Below are 20,153 nucleotides of genomic sequence, written 5' to 3' on the forward strand. Positions count from 1 at the left end.
ATATATAGATATATAGATATATAGATATTAGAGGCCCGATGCACGAAATTTGTTCAAGAGTAGGCCTTTCTTCCCTCCAGCCATTGGCAGGCACCTGGGATCCGGGCTTCCCTCGCAGCCCCAATTTCCTTCGGAAGGACGTCTGGTCATATATAGACATTACATTTTATACCTTAAACTTACACAATGTTATATGTCAGTTACATGCCAATAGAGCTAGTGAGAAAACTCTTTTCTAAGAAACCCACAGGTTAATGAAAAAGTTACAACAGGAATTTAAAAGTTATTTTGAGTGGAATGCAAATGAAAACAAATATCAGAACTTGTGAGACACAGCTTATGCGGTACTTAAAAAGGAAATTTTATAGCATTAAATGCTTATACTAATGAATAAGCTATTTTTTTCAGCAGTCAACCTTCATTTACTGAGAACCTCATATGTATTTGCGCTACTCAAGACCCCCAGGAGGGTAAAAGATTTCCAGTTTTGGTGGGAGCTGCAAAAATTGTTCTCCACTTGGCTTTTACCCATATAGTTCCCTCTTTGAGTGCAGGAATAGTATCTTTTGCTGATTTATATTCCCTTGCCATGGAGAGCACAGTATCAGAAAGACACATCCAATAATATATCAATTCTAACAAAGAGCTAAAAGGAACAGAAATCAAACCATTACCTTTTTAAATATCCCAGCCAATTGTGACTATGAAAATGACTTTTCATCCATATTGAAGTATTTTAGTAATTACTGCGGTGTCCTCACTCCAGCCACGTGGATAGTTCGGCCTAAATCAACTGATTCCAGTTAGTAATGTGTAGCCAGTCGGTGGCATTTCAATTTAGAATTATTTTCTAGAATTTGAATGATGTCTACTCAAGACATATATTAATAAGTTAATGGCCCTAGCTGGTTTGGCTCAATGGATAGAGCGTCGGCCTTCGGACTGAAGGGTCCCAGGTTCGATTCCAGTCAAGGGCACATGCCTGGGTTGTGGGCTTGATCTCCAGTAGGGGGCATGCAGGAGGCAACCAATCAATGATACTCTCTCATCATTGATGTTTCTATCTCTCTCTCCCTCTCCCTTCCTCTCTGAAATCAATAAAAATAATTAAAAAAAAAATAAGTTAATGATAATAAAGCCACTTTTTACTTAGCACTTTACAATTTAGAAAAAAGACTTGTTTATACTTTATTATTTGGTCTTAAGGCTGAATAGACTGAGACTGAGATGGCAGTTGAATGACTAAATCCAGGCTCTTTTCAGCAAATGGCAAGCTAGACCTATTCAAAACACAGTGCTCTGTGGAATGCCCTCTCAGCCTTCTCTTTTCTAAGTTTGATGCAACAATTTTTCCAAAGTCCTTCCCCACACCTTCTCCCATGCCACTCAGCACCATTTCCCATTTCTGAGCTTCATTGTCACCACTGGGAAGAGGTAAATAAAATAAGTGAAAGGTATTTATTTGGGATGAAAGACCTTCTTTTCCTATTTCCGCCCAGTTTAAGTTTATTGAAATTCCCAAATTATTAAGTCAAACCATGTTGATGGCAAAGACAATAATCACTTTCAAAAGAAGTTCCAGAATTCAAAAGGGAATGAAAATAGAGACACCTCTGAAACATGGAAGGAAGAGGGATTCCGGTCGGGGGAAATGGCAGGAGGCCGTTTCCGTTTGTTTGCCTGGACCAGGTAATTACGCTCCGAGGTTACCTAAGGAAACCCTTTATGTTTAAAGCAAGAAAAACACATTTTGTTTTTGGGGGCTGAGATCAAGCAGGATGCTTGAGAAGGAGAGGATAAAGGTTTCCTAAGGAACAGACTTCTGATTTCAGCTGGTTTTGCTGAATCAAACAAAGGAAGCAGATTCTTCAATGAAGATGAAGCTCCTAATTAGCATGGCAGTGAATAGGATGCTGATGCATATAATCACTGCTTGGGGGAAATAATCAAACCCCAAGGCAGCCCATATTTTTTTTTTCCTGCCTTGGTGACTTGTCTGTGCAGTAAATAATTAGCTTCTTGATTTTTAAAGAGGTTGACATTTGGAAAGCTTCTGCAAATAGTGTTTTCCCTCTCCGTTTTCATTTATGCATTTAATTTACTATTCAGTTGCCCTGAGACTGCCTGGCCTGCTTCAGCAATTTTCTTCTAGTATATATAGAACAGTATGGAGTGATCTGTTCTATATTTATGTCCCGTAAGTACAGAAAACCCTCCTGATTCATAGACTTAGGATATGCAGTTTTGAGTACGTGATATGTTCCCCATCAAGTTGATACCTGTTCCTTGAAGCATGCTGTCCTTGATTAGAGTCAAGCACAAAAAACGTTTAAAAAGAAGAGAACAAGTTCACATTTTTATTTTTTTTAATATATTTTCTTGATTTTTTACAGAGAGGAAGGGAGAGGGATAGAGAGTTAGAAACATCGATGAGAGAGAAACATCGATCAGCTGCCTCCTGCGCACTCCCTACTGGAGATGTGCCCGCAAGGAAGGTACATGCCCTTGACCGGAATCGATCCTGGAACTTTTGAGTCCACAGGCCAACCCTCTATCCACTGCGCCAAACGGGTTAGGGCAAGTTCAAATTTTTAACACTGGATAGGTTGTTAAACAAGTTTTGTTAAAGAGCCATTTTTTTTCCACAAGAGACGTTCTTAGGATAAAATAAATGAAAAAACAATAGCATATGAATTTTGTAATTCCAAGTAGAAATAGATTGATCAATTAATCAATCCATAAGTAAGACAATAAACATAAAAATATATACCTATCCTTATATAAATGCCTAAGACAAAATGATGGATACCAAAAAATTTTCTCTACTTGATCAGTTATGGGTAATTTTGGTTGTCTTCATATTTTCTACAGGGAACATGCATTACTTTTATATCCAGAAAAAGAAACATTGTTTTCACAGAAAGAGAAATATGAGCATGTGGTAGAGATCTTGTCCTTAATGTAACCAAAAGAAATTAAAATGTTATGAAACAAAACAAAATTAGAACAAAGTCATTTTGTCAAAAACCTAAACCTATTTTAACATAAAGTAAATAAGAATGTAATATGAATTATGCATGTTTATACAAGAACATCAAAGTAATGCTCAATAAGTTACATAGGTGTTTTCTAAAAACACGGCAAATAAAACAGTAGGAATAATATTTTAACCAATGTTACTCAAAATTAAAAATATAGGCCTCTATGCACTGGCCGGTATGGCTTACCCGGTTGAGCATCATCCCATGCACCTAAAGGTCGCTGTTCCATTCCCAGGCCAGGCACATACCAGGGTTTCGAGTTCCATCTCAAATAGGAGGCTTACAGGAGGCATCCAATCAGTGTTTTGCTCTCACATCAATGTCTCTCTCTCTCTCTCTCTCTCTCTCTCTCTCTCTCTCTCTCTCTCTGTCTCTGTCTCTCTCTGTCTCTCTCTGTCTCTCCATTGCCTTCCTCTCTCTCTAAAAATCAATAAAACATTTTTAAAAAAGAGTAGTTCCCAGGCCTCTTGCTCAGAGTTGCTGATACCGATGGTCAGGAGCAGGGCCCACAATTTTAAAACTATAGTCATCTGTCTCTTAAATAGATTTGAATTTTTGGTTTTTACAATAGGACTTCAAATCCCTATTAGTGCACAAATTCCTACAAACACTTAGATCAGCGGTTCTCAACCTGTGGGCCGCGACCCCTTTGGCGGTCGAAGGATCCTTTCACAGGGTTCGCCTAAGACCATCCTGCATATCAGATATTTACATTACGATTCATACCAGTAAAAACATTACAGTTATGAAGTAGCAACGAAAATAATTTTATGGTTGGGTCACAACACGAGGAACTGTATTTAAACGGCCAGAAGGTTGAGAACCTTTAATATAAACAGTTAATGGCAATCATGTGCATCAGATGTCACTAATGTTGAAAACTATTTAAGAATTAAGAAATATAAAGCAAGTGTCCTATCTTCACACACATATATATATAGATATGCATATATATGTGTGTGTGAAATTGCCCCCTCTGGAGTTCTACCAGGAGACAGGAGTTGGATCGCTCGCTATGATGTGCGCTGACCACCATGGGGCAGCGTGGAATGAAGGAAGGCCCTGGCTGGCAGCTGGAAGGCCCTAATCAGCCCTGATCACCAGCCAGGCCTAGGGACCTTACCCATGCACAAATTTTGTGCACCGGGCCTCTAGTCATTAATAAGAGAGTCATAGTGTGGCATAGTGAAATTGGATTTAAAATTAAATTCTGATTCCTCAAAAGCAAATTTAATAGAGGAAAGCACTATGAAATATCTATTTTTAGGCATAAAGAACTTTAAATCTATTGTTCTCTCATTTCACATTCTTGTTAAATAGGAACATGGCTATTTGACTAGATGGCATTTTTCATAGAACATAGGCAGACTCGAAATGCTCTTTAAAATTAGATATTACCTAACAAAAGTGAAAGAAATGGCTCCCTGGTTAGTTTATGATACCAACTTTATTGTTGCCTTGATTCTAAACATTCTTAATGAAGAAGAAATTGATGAAAAAATACTTTAATATCCGGATTAAACTTGACAGAAATATATTATGAGAGATATGTTTGCTGGTTAATAGTTGTTTGGGGCCCTTGTTTCTCCAAGAGCGTGTAAGACTCACTTCTGGGAGGTTATTTAAATTGCACATTCCTGGCTACACACTAGATTTACTGCGTCAGGGACTCTAGTGATAAGAACCTGAAATCTCATTGTTAACAAGCTACTGATTCTTACCCACATTAAAGTTGGACAAGCATCCATATAATCTCTTATGCACCCAGAAATAGATGACAGATGAGTGGTTTGGTAAGATCTGCAAGGTGAAAAGATCAGAAGCACAGATTTTTTTTTCCTGCTTGTTTTCTCTCCCCTGGTCAGTTGACCTCTGCTTCTTTTAGCCCACTGCCTGTGCAGGTGTTATTTTGGTTTTTGGTTTATTTGTTGTTGGTGGTTCCCTAAATCAAGCACCCGTTCCTGGATTGAGAGAAAAAAAGAAACCTGACAGGGTCTCTTGGCTCAAATCTATGGAAAGAGCTCCAACACACACCCTCCCACCAGTCCCCTCTCTCTCCTAGCTCCCTTCTCTCTACAAGCAGTGAAGGCTTGAAAGTGAGCATAGGCCTAATGGGGCACACAGTTCAAGCCTGCCCATCCCCTTCCCTTTGCCTTGAATTTACAGGGGAAGTTTATGCTGTTTCTGACCAGCCCCACCAGTATGGGTTGGACCATGGATGTCTTCAGCAGTGATGATGGTGTTTCGCTCATCAAACCACACTCTGTCAGCTTTATCCATAAGGGAATGTATTTGCGAGACAGTCAACGTTCAGGAATATAATCTGTGGCCGTAAAATAGAGAATTGCTAGCTAGTCCACATGGGGATGAAAGCTGTGGCCTTTCTCTTATTGTCACGGGGAATGTCAAACTGTGTTAACAGTCCTCAAGTTTTAAGGAAAAGTGAGTCTACACCTAGCACGCCACCACCTTCCTCCCTTGAACGCTCCATTCTTCTACCTAAGAAACATTATTGAATACAGGGTTTCCAGGTTATGTTATATTACTTCAAAGTAAGTGAGAAAAACACTTGTGCACTGCTGGTGGGAATGCAGACTGGTGCAGCCACTATGGAAGACAATATGGAGATTCCTCAAAAAACTACAAATGGAACTACCATTTGACCCTGTGATCCCACTTCTAGGAATATATCCCAGGAAACCAGAAACACCAATCAGAAAGGATATATGCACCCATATGTTCATAGCAGCACAATTCACCATAGTTAAGATCTGGAAACAGCCTAAGTGCCCATCAGTAGATGAATGGATTAGAAAACTGTGGTACATCTACACGATGGAATACTATGCTGCTGTAAAAAAGAAGGAACTCCTACCATTTGCAACGGCATGGATGGATCTGGAGAGCATTATGCTAAGTGAAATAAGCCAGTCAATGAAGGAAAAATACCACATGATCTCACTCATTCATGGATAATAGAGACCATTATAAACTTTTGAACAGTAATAGATACAGAGGCAGAGCTGCCTCAAACAGATTGTCAAACTGCAGCGGGAAGGCCGGGGAAAGTTGGGGGGCAGGAGGGAGGGGTATAAGAGATCAACCGAAGGACTTGTATGCATGCATATACCCATAACTAATGGACATGGGACGCTGGGGGGTGGGGGAGGCCAGGGGATAGTCAAGGGCGGGGGGGAAAAAAAAGACACATATGTAATACCCTTTGTAATACTTTAAGCAATTAAAAAAATAAATTAAAAAAAAAAAAAAAAGTAAGTGAGAAAGACTCTTGGGGTTTTGTAAAATTGTGGCACTGGCATTTCCATAAGCATTTATATAACCTCTTTGTATACCAGTTTTTCATGTGAAAAATTGAGATTTTGAGGATTTAACAGATCCAATGGGTGAAATATCTAGGGTTTCACTTTCAAGTTTAGCGACACTGGAGGCAGTCTGCCCTGGTTTCACATGAGTCACAGTGGGGAAGGATTGAAAATACCAACTCATGGGCCTTCTGGAGAGACACCCAGTGTGCTTTCCCCCTACTTATCTTGCGTGCGTGTGTGTGTGTGTGTGTGTATGTATGTGCACACGCATGACCAGATGTGGCAAGGTCTGTTTAATTTTTCTGACCAGATGTGGCAAGGTCTGTTTAATTTTTCTTTCTTTTTTTTCTTTATTGATTAAGGTATTACATATGTGTCCTTATCCCCCATGTCCCCCTCCCACACACCCCTGCACCCATGCCCTCGCCCCCTGGTGTCTGTGTCCATTGGTTAGGCCTATATGCTTGCATACAAGTCCTTTGATTGATCTCTCCTCCTTACCCCCACCCTCCCTTACCTTCCCTCTGAGGTTTGATGGTCTGATCGATGCTTCTCTGTCTCTGGATCTGTTTTTGTTCATCAGTTTATGTTGTTCATTATATTCCACAAATGAGTAAGATCATGTGATATTTATCTTTCTCTGCCTGGCTTATTTCATTTGGCATAATGCTCTCCAGTTCCATCCATGCGGTTGCAAATGCTAAGAATTCCTTCTTTTTTACCACAGTGTAGTATTCCATTGTGTAGATGTACCACAGTTTTCTAATCCACTCATCTGCTGATGGGCACTTAGGCTGTTTCCAAATCTTAGCTATGGTGAATTGTGCCGCTATGAACATAGGGGTGCACATATCCTTTCTGATTGGTGTTTCCCCCTACTTATCTTAAACTGGGCCGTTTATACAATGATTTCTTTTAAATATAAATGAGTGTAACTTGGAAAACATGCCCTGCAGTTTTATGAGTCCAATCACGTGACCTAATGCTGGTCCTGCTTGCCTCAGCAATGGACTGTGGGTACTTTAATCTGTCAGTATTTCCATGTCAGTTTTATTAGTTAAACGGAATAGTCTTTCATGAAGGATAAGTATAAGGATAGTAAAGTTTACATCTCATTGTAACTCTGTCAAGCCTCATAAGCCTTTAATAATTTACTTCCCTGCAAAGGGATCCAGTGTACATGAAACTTTGAAACTGGAAAGGCATGCAGGGAAGTATCTGTTGTTTTCAATGAACAGGAATACTTTCAATGTTGAAAGCCCTGACACTTTCCCAACATCCAGGCCCTTCCCCTCCACGACTAGGCCATGTTCCGCCATGGGCTTCGTCATTCTGCTTGGTCCCCGGGCCGGCTTACGCTCCTGTCAGGGGCACTTGCCACTTCCTGTGGTTCAGAGCTCTTGAGTCTCAGGTGCTTTCCTTTACAGAGGCCTCGCAGCCTGCAAGGGCCGTCGAGTAGCTGGTTTACATTCACAGAAGGCGTTGGCACCTACGTATTTTTAAACAGCTCACTTTTCCTCCTGTCATCTGTAAGATTTAGCTTTGTCACCATTGGGAATTATGGCTCTTCTCAACTTAGAATTACATACATTTTAAATTCGTGTCACCTAAAAAATTACTGGACATGTAACCACTTATTTTAATCCATTCCTTAACAATATTTGTGTAATTCTGCATTTTAGGTGATAAAATACAAAGAGGACAAAATCTGGGTTCTTTAACCATGACGCTTTGTGTTACTTAGAGTGAATAAACTAATTACAGAGATCTACTGGATACCTGCTCTGAGCAGAACCAGTTCCCGACTCAGGGCCTCCTTCATTCTTGTGAAGGAAGCAAACATCCAGCAAACAATCCCTTATTATATCATAACCAAGAGTGATACATACTGTGAAGAAAGAATGAAAACAGGTATGTGGCCAAGGAAAGCGGGAGCGTGGTTTAATATACAGGCACACCTCATTTGATGGTGCTTTATTGCACTTCACAGATACGATTTTTTTTTACAAACTACAGGTTAGGGTCAACCCTGCTGAGTAAGTCTTTTGGTGCCTTTTTTCCAACAGCATTTGCTCACTCTGTGTCCCTGTGTCACATTTTGGTAATTCTCACAAAACGTAAAACGTTTCTTTACTGTATTTGTTATGGTGATCTGTGGTCAGTGATCATTGAATTGTTGCGATCTCACGATAAAACTTTCAACGAGTGAGGAGTTGCCCTGCATAGATGAACAAAGAAAGTGGTTTCTTGAGAGGCTCTGCTCCTGCTGAAGATGCCATGAAGGGTGTTGAAGTGATGACAAAGGATTTAGAACGTTACATAAACTTAGCTGATAAAGCAGGAGCAGGGTTTGAGAGGATTGACTCCAATTTGGAAAGTTCTGCTCTGGGGAAAGTGCTGTCAAACAGCGTCTAGCGCTGTCAAGAAATCAGTCCTGAGAGGAAGAGTCGATTGATGCAGCAAACGTCATTGTTGTCCTGTTTAAGAAATCGCCACCCTGATCAGTCAGCACCCCTCAGTGTTAAGGAAAGACCCTCCACCAGCAAAAAGATTATGACTTACTGAAAGCTCCGGTGATGGTTAGCATTTTTTAACCAGTAAAGTATCTTTTAATTAAGGGGTGTGCCTTGTTTTTTAGGCAATGCTATTGCACATCTAATAGACTACAGTATAGTGTAAACATAACTTTTTATACACTGGGAAAACAAAAAATATGTGTGACTCGCTTTATTGTGATAGTCATGTTATTGCAGTGGCCTTGAACCATCCCTGTGAGATCTCTGAGGTGTGCCTATGAATGGAGAGGGCAGAGCATTGGCACGAAGGCACAAGGCTTTAGTGATGAGGCCTCCGAGTATAGTTTGCAGACCCTTCATTTTTTAAAACTTAGTTTTGTCACATTAGGATTTTTCTTTTGTGTTTTTTTTTTCTACTTCATTGTATAAGTTCCTCATTTTGCATCGATTCCATACATGAAAAAAAAGTTTCAACACTTCCAAGGTATAGACTAGGTTTTAATGCCATGGTGCAGCGATTTTCAACCAGTGTGCCACAAAAATGTTTTAAACGTGTAATACCTGACTATTTAGTCAGGGGCACTGACCTCTTTTCCCTTAGATTGTCAACAAAAAAATGGCAACAGCCAGCAAAACAATAGCCGTCCAGTGTGACTAAATCAAACTTATACCTATTTTTGTCAGATTGACAAAACATAATATAGTTTTGGTGTGCTGCAGAGTTTTAGTGACTAGTTTGTGAGTGCCATGAGATGAAAAAGGTTGAACATTGCTGCCTCCGTAGATGAAGTTTTTATTATTGTCCTTTGTTAACTCTCCGTTCTGGCAAGTTTCTGCCTGATCCTGTCAAATGTACCAACTCTAGGGAGCTCTTTCCATTACAATATATATTATTTACAAAAATGTGTTATTCTAAGGAGACAAGAAAAACAGTATAATTGGGGAAAACTATACTGAGCTGATGACCAAAAGTGAAGCTTCAGTTCTTTTTTTTAATTCTTTATTGTTTAAAGTATTACATGAGTCTCCCTTTTTCCCCCACTGACCTCTCCCCCACTACATCCTCCCCCAAGCACAAGCCCTCACAACCCTCCCCCTCTACTGTCTGTGTCCATTGGTTTTGCTCATATGTATGCATACAAGTCCTTTGGTTGATCTCTTACCCCCTCTTTCTTCTGCACTTCAGAAGGCATGGAGCAAGGAGGGACTGCGGGCGTGAGATGAGCTGGAGAGGAGGAGCCCCCAGAAAACAAGGGTCTTAGAAGTTCACTAGAGTTGGGGGGTGGGAGGACAGAGGGACACATGTGGGAAGGAAAGGGAAGAGAGGGTGAGAGTTAGCTGTGGAAAGACTCCTAGGGCTATAGTGGGTTCAGTTCCAATAATCAGCTCCACTATTAGATTACAGACAACAATTTCTGATTTTTAAACATCTTTAGATTCTCTTCAGATAATCAGCATGTCTCTTGTAAGACATTATAAACTCATGTTGCATTTAAATACAACTGAACAAAGAACAGCACTAATGAGAAACATTGTTGACTTGTTGCTGCGGCGAAGACATGTCAAGTTGAATCTGTTATTGTCGAACTTAACGTTATTATTAATACTTACGTTCTAGATAATTGAGTGGCATTCTGTGCTTGCTGTTGTTTTCCAGATTAATGATGCCAGACAAACCCAGCTGTCTCTGGTTTTGCTCAATGAAATTCTGGCCATTCATTATTTCCTGTCCATATTGTAGGAACAGTGTACCTGTGACTGCATTCATCAAACTAATTAGGGGACCAGTCACATGTTTCCCATGTAAATGTAGCCAGAAGGAAATATGGCTGCCTTCAAGTGGGATAAAGTCGCTAAATTCTTTTATAGTTAGAGATTCAGGACATTTTCTATTCCGGTTGGTTGGGTATTTTTTTTCATTTTCTTACATCTGTTAAGAAAGGAAAGAAAAGGAAGTAATTTTGTTTCCTAGTTATTTTTTATTACACAGAAAAAAAAAAAAAAAAAAAAAAGTTTAGCCTAATCACAACCCAGAAGCCAAGAATTAGCAATCATATTAAAATGTTGAAAAAAATTGCCATTACCAGCACTTCAAGATATTGAAACAAGAAAGCTCTGGAGAAATGATGGCCACGGATTTTTTTTCTAATGTAATGATCTGGGAACGTTGTTGAATGTCAAATGACCGGCCCCACGAAGTAAACAAGAGGAAAAATCCCATTGGCAAATTGTGATGATTCTGAAGTGGCAAAGGTTTTAAGTGATTTTACTGTCAAGAAAACTAATGGGACTAAAGATTTGACCTTCAAAAGGTTAGATTAATGGAAAAGGGAGAAAAATGTTTTGAGCAGGAATTGAAGTTTCTTTAGTGGAATCTGGACATTTTAATACTTGATTTGTCCTGTGTGTGTTAGATGTGGTGAGTCATCCATTTATTCAGGAAACATTTCCTGAGTGCCAACAATATGCCAGTATGAGATGTACTGAATGAAAACTTATGTTTACATTTACAGGACAAGAAAGGATAAGTTTGATAACACAAGTGGTCTTTATCTGATGTTTTCAGAAAACTTCAGGTTGTGTTTGTTCAATTAGGCATTTATGAGTTTATTAGCTTGGTGAACATAAAGTAGCTAAGAATGATACTTTAAAATGTTTTTAAAAAATTCCTTGGGCCCTGAGGGAGAAGACATTTAGCATTATAATATAGGTGGCTGAACTATTTTTAAGTCATACATTAACTTTTAAAAATATTTGGCACTTGAGTTGTCTGTCAAAATTAAGATTAAAATGAGTTTCTGGGGGCCATCCTAAAATTATAGAAAATTGATAACAGTGAGACTTTAGAATAAACTTATTTCTGTGATAAAGGATTCTCCCTTTTCGCCTTCCACCGCTTCCTTCAAAATAGAGCAGTCATTTTTATGAAATTTTAAGTGAGAGAAACTTGCTGAACCTTTTCAAGCCATAGTAACTATATAATTAAGCAGTGTGCTTAGCTAAAGTATTAGAAGTAGAAAGAATCTTAAAAATTATATATCCATTCAACAATCTGACCCCCAAAAAGTTACAGATGCATGAGGGGGTAAAGTCTAATTCTTACCCAAGTGTAGGCAGTTACAGAACTAGATTTAGAATCCATATCTATTAGCTCCTAGTTCAAAGCTCTTTGTTTTACATGAAGCATTCACATCCCATCTACTGCATGCATGTTACCTGATGAGTCTTTCAAATTTTGCAAAGCCTTAGTTGTGGGGGAAAAGATGAATTTCATTTATTTTCTTCAAAATAAACTATTCCAATAAATAAGGTTCTCTGCTCCTAAATAGGTTATTGTAAAAATGTTCTCCAATGCCTCTCCATCATTTTATGCCTTTCTTTTGAAAATATTGACCTTGCTTCATTCCTTTTATCTCCAAAAACATCTTACTGGGTTAGTTGCTTATTGTGTTTCTCGGAGTTTAAGTTGTGAACTAAGACAATCTTTGCTATAAATAATCTTTTATTAACTCTTTTGGCAAAGGAACTCCAAAGAGGGTGATTAACATCTAAATGTTGTTTCCTCCCAGTGTTGACAGATTTTTTTTTTCTTATTAAGCAACTGATGTTGGGGGGAAGTCATAGGAAATTACTAGAATTTCTATCCACTTAGTTTTCCATGTGTAAAGAACCTCTTTGCTTATTTATTTTGTCTCTGGCTAACATTAAAAGAAGGTCACTTTGATTTATGCATTAAAACACTTGTCAGAATTTTTAGATTTGCTTCTCTCTCTTTTTATCCCTTCATTATCCGCAGATGGCACTGCCTGAAGGTGACTTTTCTGATTTGAAAGTGTCAAGTTGGAGGTTTAAAATGAATTCATCTACTTTCTGGGGAAATGTGCTATATTCGTGGTCACAGGACATTTTAATATCTTATTTATCTCCTTACCAAAGTGTGATCTCTTAATTTCATTTTCCTCTTAGATAATCAGCTGCATCTTCTAGCGTTTGTATATATTTCCACCTTGGAGTGTGCATCAGAAGCTGGCATTTACCAAACCCGGCTCTTTTTTTTTTTAATATGCCATCCAGTTTGCACAATCTTCCCTCTTCCTACAGTTTGTACTTTTCCTCTTCCCCATCCATCTCAATCTCTGATAAAGTATGTCCATGATTATGCACCAGGTGGTCACACTGTTTGTAGTGGGGGAGCAGGATTTTGAATACAAGCAGATTTACTCCAGAGGCCAAGTTCTGACCCAGCATTGCTAACCTTGTCACCATATGAAACTTACTTAAATTCCCTGGCCTCAGTCTTCTGGGCTGTCAGTTCAAGGTGAAATAACATCTACCTACCTACCTACCTCATGGAGTTGAGAGAGTTCAATGAGTTAACACATGTAGCTCATAACAGGAAAAACCATAAAGACAATAGTGATGAAAATTTTGATGATGATGATGATGATGATGAAGATGAATGTTGATTTCTAATATGAGTAATACATTGACTAATTAGGACAGATCACATCTAAGAGAAGCCAGTCTCCATCTATGAAAAAAAGGTTTCACCTTCCCAGTAGAGTCAGATTTCAGCTTAAAATGCAGTCAGGGCCTCTTGCCTCGTGGCTCTAAATTATCTGAGCTCAAGAGAATTGTTCTAAAGAAAAGGTCTGCAGAAAAACATGATTCTGAATGTCTACACAGAACCGCTGTTACCTGTTTAATATTCAATATCCATTGTACTGGGGCATGTAACACAGACAGGCATCGCACGTGCCCTCAGTCTTCACAAGGTAGTTGAAGGAACCAAGAGATAATCAAAATGTAGACACAGGTATGTGGGCACATTCTTTATCTTCTGTGTGAAGAAATACTTCCCAATGGAGCAAAATATATGACCTTAAATCAACTGAAACTCTTGCAATACAGCTATCGGGGCTGCAATACACTTAGGAAGAATGGGAATTCTGAATTACAAAGTTGTCTTTCTCTCTGTAACGTGAATGGGTATTTGAATGGACTTAGAGAAATCATCATGATAGCCTAAAAGTAAGAAGGCTATCAATTGCTTCTTACTCTTCTCCTGCAAGATAGCTCCAATGAGCAGACCCATTGGACCTATTACAGTATCAGAGGAAAACGTTTTGTAGTAAGGGACTTCATAATAGTGTCATTATGATACATTCTGAAATAGTAATTACTAAGATAATGGGGCTATTAGAGGTAATTCTACCTTAGAATGTGGTGATTGCTTGGGCAATCTGAGATTTGGTTGTGTTTCAAATTATTAAATCAGGAAGCATTTTAAATAGAAAATGGACAATTGACCAGAAAAATTTAAACAATTATAAGATTTATCAGTTTATCTTTTCAATGTCCAATGTTATCATCTCTTTGTGGCAAAGTATTTATATTAATATTCAATTGTCCCAAGGAAAGATTCAAATAGGAACCAGGGACTTCTCAATAATTTTGCTTTTCCAAGAAATATTTTTGTCAAGTATTTGTGTGTGTGTGTGTGTGTGTGTGTGTGTGTGTGTGTGTTTATAAACATACATACATGTGTATAGAGTAAAATTTTGTGTGTATATATATGTGTGTATATATGTATATATTTATAAACATACATACATGTGTATATAGTAATATCTAAAAGACAAAAATAATAATTTAGTCAATCCCACATTAGCTTTGATTATCTCTGATTTTTAAAAATCACATTACTCATAAATTATTAGGAGTCTCTGAAGAAGCATATCTTGTTTGAGTAGGATGAGAATAAAGATTATGGCCTGAGAATAACACCTGTGTTGTTGTTTTTTATGTAGGGTTAGTTTCTAATGATTTATATGGTCACTAAAGTCTGAGAAACAGCGCTTTAATCCTCACTTTTTAAAAATTTTAAACCACATGACAGGTAGATTTCTGAGATACATGTATTAAAGTCTCTCAACATGATGTTTGACTCCGTACAATTATTACTTTTTCTTTACATATTTGAAAAGCTCTGTTGTTTTATGTTTATGATTTTTATATCTTTTTGTATTGAACCTTTTTATCTTTATTGAAATATCTCTTTTCGTCCTGTTTAGTATTCTTTGCCATGAATTCTATTTTACCTTATATTAATGTTTCTTTACTTCCTTTCTTCTTATTAGTCTGGTATATATTTTTAAATCCACTTATTGCAATAACTCTCTGTGTCATTTAGTTTTAGATATGTTTGTTGCAAGCGGGCATTCTTTTGTTTCGATTTTTCTTATTTCACATGATGCAGGAGTCTCTACAGTATAAGCAGGGGATTTTATCCATTTGAATGTATTGTGATAGCTCATGTTTGAAATCATAATTTTATTTATATTTTCTTATATTGTTTTCATTTTTTTCCCTAATGTTCAAGAATCTTATTTCTAGCCCTATAAGAGTTCTAGTATCTCCAGCTGGTCTGTCAGTATCTGTAACCTTCCCCAATTAAGATAAGAACATGAACATGTTTTTAACTTTCTTTTACAGCCTTCCTCACTGCCCATTCTTGTTTGATCCAGATTTAGATAATCTGGGATCTCAGTTCAGTATTATTATATTTTTACATTGTACATCAATTACAATTTTCTGTGTTTAACCTGTTACTTTATTCATCACTATTTTTCATAGTCAGTCTTCTTTTCCTTAGAAACATGTCTTGTTTTGCCAGGGTACAGACCTATGCCTCTTGCAAGAAAATGACTAGGTTAGGTAGGCATAAAATTAAAGATACAAAAACAGTGTCCATCTGAATTTTGAGTATATTCTTCCATTATATTCAGGGCTCTTGAAGAAAGAGATCCTATTGAATTGATTCTCTTTCTCTTCCTTTTAAGTCACCTGTCTGCTCTGCCTAGAAGCCCACAGGACAGTGGTTCTCAACCTTCCTAGTGCCGCGACCCTTTAATACAGTTCCTCATGTTGTGGTGGCCCCCAATTTCATTGTTACAAATTGAACATAATTAAAGCATAGTGATTAATCACAAAAACAATATGTAATTATATATGTGTTTTCCGATGGTCTTAGGCAACGCCTGTGAAAGGGTCGTTGGACCCCCAAAGGGGTCGCGACCCACAGGTTGAGAACCGCTGCCATAGGAGTTCATATTTATCCTTGCTTTCTGGAGTATCCGCAGTTTGTGAGTCAAGTCTCTTCAATCACTCTTCCTGGCACTCACAGGATCCTTTTCACTCAAAAACTTAGGACTCCTAAGCTATGATATGGTAATTAAATTATTTGCTTTACATCCATTACCCTTTTTTATATAATCCAATAAAACAGATGCTGGAACTTGTAGAATTATTCCCAAGTCTCTTACCTTTTTTCCTGTGCTTTTGATCTCATTGTTCATGGATGTTGTGTTTGGGAGATTTCTTCCCCTTTCATCTTCCAGTTTATTAATACACTCACTACTCCTTTATATCGCAGATATAAGATCTGACACATAGTATGTAATATTCAGCCAACCCATTGTAGTTTTTTTAAATATTTATGATTTACATTTCTAAGATCTCTGTTATTTGTCAATTCATGTATTTTCAGTGCATGTAGTACTCTAATTTGTATAAAGATAATATTCTCATTTACTATAGCCTTTTGTTAGCTCTTTTATATATGTTTTCTAAGGTAGTCTCTTTATAGTTGAGTGTTGTCTTTCTTTTGTTTTGATAGTATTGAATTTTAGGAGCTGTTCAGTTATCCTTGGTTCTCTGCTCATATTTATGTTTGCAGATGTCTGGTTGCATCCCTGAGGATACAGGTCTGATTATAAGATCGGGTTTAGGGAAGCTGCTGCCAGTCAGTCGGCCAGGACCCTGCCTTCCAGGTAGCACTAGCCACCTGGGGCCTCTCATTTTCAGCTATACTCTCTACTTTATCCTGAGGGCAACCGTGCTTATGTTGAACCCCTCAGGCACTGCAGAGGTAGTGCCCCAGTTGACCAGCCTGGGAATTTCCTGCCCCTATTAACTCAGCAAGCCCAGCACCATTCTCATCTCTCCAGCTGTAGCTTTGGGGCTGTGATTTATCCTGCCTTATTTCTCTTTCAATCTGATCACTTTTGCTTCACATCTCTCAGAGATCTCTCAAATTAATTTTTCTGCTGATGGTGGTCTTTTCTCTCTTTTTGGTGATGTTTGTGACGGGTTAAAAAATATTGTTTCCATTGTTTCCCAGGGTTTGAAGCAAAAGAAATGGTAGATAAATGTGACAAGTTTACTATCAATAACCAGTTTCCTACCCACTCCTGACACACCTCACCAAATTATTTTAAAGGGCATATGTTCTAATTTTGTAAATAGAATGATTTAAAATTCTATTTTTTTAATATTAAGGTTAGCAAGCTTTAATTTTTTCTCAAAATTATTTATTTAGAGATAGCGTATGTATCCCACCCCCAGCACCCAGTGGGAAAGAGGACACCCCAATTTCTCCAATAATAGTCTCAGTTCTAAGATTCAACAATCCACTTCTCTTCTTTTTTTAACTCTATTGTTTAAAGTAATGGGGGGGAGGGGAGGGAGAGATCATTTAAAATTCTTTCTCAACCATTTATTACTCATTTTATAAGGACTTCTCTGCTTATTCTGTTATTAGATACATCATCAAATTTAATATTAGCACCCATAAGGAAACCACAGAATATGTTACAGGATAAAATTATTTAATTATACCTAAAAAATAACATTAGGAAATGACAAATATTTAAGATGCTTTAAAACTACTCTGTTGTGCTTGCTTTGGCAGCACATATACTAACATTGGAATGATACAGAGAAGATTAGCGAGGCCCCTGTGTAAGGATGACATGCAAATTCGTGAAGTATTCCATATTTAAAAAAAAAAAAAAACTACTCTGTTACCATTTATTCCCTAACCATCCTCATTGTTTTCTTACCACAAATATTTTAAAACCTAGAGCGTTAGTCACTGATTGTTACTTAATTGGTTTTTCTGACCTATTTCTTAGCTTTGATCTCAGAAAATGAGGAACTGTTTCATATCCATCATACTTAGGGAAATTGTTATGCAAAGATATATATCTTTCTAAGTGACTTTCTTCTAATTTCTTCATACCGGAATCATATAATTTTCCAAGACTAGTATTCTTTCAAAAATATGATAGATCATAAATGTATGATTGCTCCGAAGGTATTAAACAAGTCTGGCATTTAGCTATTGTAAATATTTTCACAGAAAGAAAATGTGAATATTCTGAAAGATGAGACACAGAGATTAATTTGCATGAAACACACTCACACATTCACAGGTTAGGACACCACCTGGAAAGCAAATGAAGAGATAAATTATTCAATATTACTTGCCCATTACAGACTCATCAATCCCCAACATATGGTTTTAAGTGTAATTTGTAATGCGAAATGAGGGATCTCTCTGTGATATATTCAGGAAATATTTATTAGGTGCCTGTTATGAACCAAGTGCTTCAGATACTTTATCTCACCAGGAACTTAAAGATAAAATGCTTTTGCCATGTAAGAACTTACATATATGCAAGATAACAATAATTATTATTTCTTAAACAGTCGTGTGGCAGGTGATATATCTATATCACATAGAATTCTCACATAAATATAATATGAATATTATTAACCTCAAAAGGACATTAAAATTCAGAAAGACTATGTAACCTGCCAAGGCCACACAGTCAGAATGCTGCACTACGTCTGTCTAACTCCAGAACTCGTGTTCTTGCTACTGAACAGCACTTCTTTCGCATTCTGCTCTTCTAATAACAAGACAGACGACAAACTGGTACGTCTCTTAGTTTCCAGGGTCTCTGTTTCTTTCATGTGCATAGTATGGACGTTGGTTTGGGTAGTTCCTCGAGTCCTTTCCAGCTCTCAGGTTTTGGACATTTATCACGTTAACTGTTGTTTTACCAACACATGGCACTGTTGTACAGTTATGATTTATACTTGTTGATTTTCTGTAGTTATTTACCTGGAGCTATTGTATGAACTGTGGTCTACTCCCTGCAGAATAGGGATTCTTTTCAACTTGCAAGAAATAGATACTCTTCAAAGACAGACTGAAGGCTTACTTTGCCATCCTAAGAAGGATGTTGATTAAAACCCTTGAGGAAAATTTAATTCTAAAAGAGCCCACAATATGAGAGATTTGGGGGTATTTTTCCTTCCTATTAATGCAGAATCTGTCATGGGGCCCTCAGGGTGACAAGTGCATAGTAGTACTATTCAAAACATCTTCAGAGAATATACATTTACACCTAAAGGATCAGAGAGCAAGTGAGAACCAGCAGGAGAAAATTCTTCATTCTACAAAACCAAGTGACAAAATCACCTGAGGGCAAATGGCACAGAGGGTACCAGGGCCGCAGTCACACTTCCCATTGATCTCGTCCCAGTAATTCTCAAGTTGATTTCTGATTAAGAGGATTAAAGAGTTATAACTGACTTTTTTTAGTTTCTATAATACTCTTGCTTCAAAATAATCATGATGCATAAAATTCACTTTTAAGGTTTATCTGCATGTAAAGATTTCACATAAAAATGAAAATTTTCCATATTTTAACTCCATTTTAAGTATGCGATGCTACATGCCAGACTTTTCTGATCATTCCAGAAATAAGGTAGACAGAAAAATAGATTGGCTAAGATGTGGTCATATGGGACACCTTTGAATTTTGCTTGGCATAAAAACACACACACACACACACACACAAAAAAAACACACACACACACAAAACTACTGACTGGTGGACTGAAGGCAGCTGGCCGTAAAAGTAAACTCTTAACTGGAGTTTCACGGACACAGGCTGTTTAAAGAAATAAAAGTCATATTGGTATGTGAAGAAAAGGGAAAGGAAAGAAGAAACATACATATAAGAACAGATAAGAGGCGAGTCTTCTCCACAGAGGGTGGTGGTGAGGATCATGCCACAAAGTCTCCCAGTGTTCTTTGGGAAATATCTCAAGTACTACTTGATGTTTTTGTGCGAGTTTAGTAATGATCTCACACCGTCCAAAGATAAGAGACAAGTGATTTCATCTTCCCACTTCCCACTCAGGTTCATAGATTAAAGTAATAAATATTTAATGGAAGATAAATCAACACTTTAGCGTTCTGTGTGTTATCTTTTGCCTCTTTTCTGGAACTGGTGACAAGCAAGGCTATCCTGTGAGCATTAACCTGTATAAAAATGTAGACACTGAAACATGGAATTGGCATTACTGAGATTTTAGAAACTGTGCAAGTTTCCATTGAATTAATACAGTGGGTA

General features: G+C 37.6%; 1 protein-coding gene and 1 non-coding gene across 4 annotated transcripts in view; both read left to right on the forward strand.

The window, feature by feature from the left end:
* DLGAP1 (DLG associated protein 1) overlaps positions 1-20,153 on the forward strand; it is a 617,521-nt gene that overhangs the window by 244,901 nt on the left and 352,467 nt on the right. The window lies entirely within an intron of this gene.
* Positions 17,620-17,726, forward strand: LOC118663952. Its single transcript, XR_004970233.1, has one exon. It is a non-coding gene; the product is annotated as a U6 spliceosomal RNA (small nuclear RNA).

The sequence above is a fragment of the Myotis myotis genome, unplaced genomic scaffold (genome assembly GCF_014108235.1).
Source record: "Myotis myotis isolate mMyoMyo1 unplaced genomic scaffold, mMyoMyo1.p scaffold_m19_p_9, whole genome shotgun sequence".
Taxonomy (NCBI): domain Eukaryota; kingdom Metazoa; phylum Chordata; class Mammalia; order Chiroptera; family Vespertilionidae; genus Myotis; species Myotis myotis.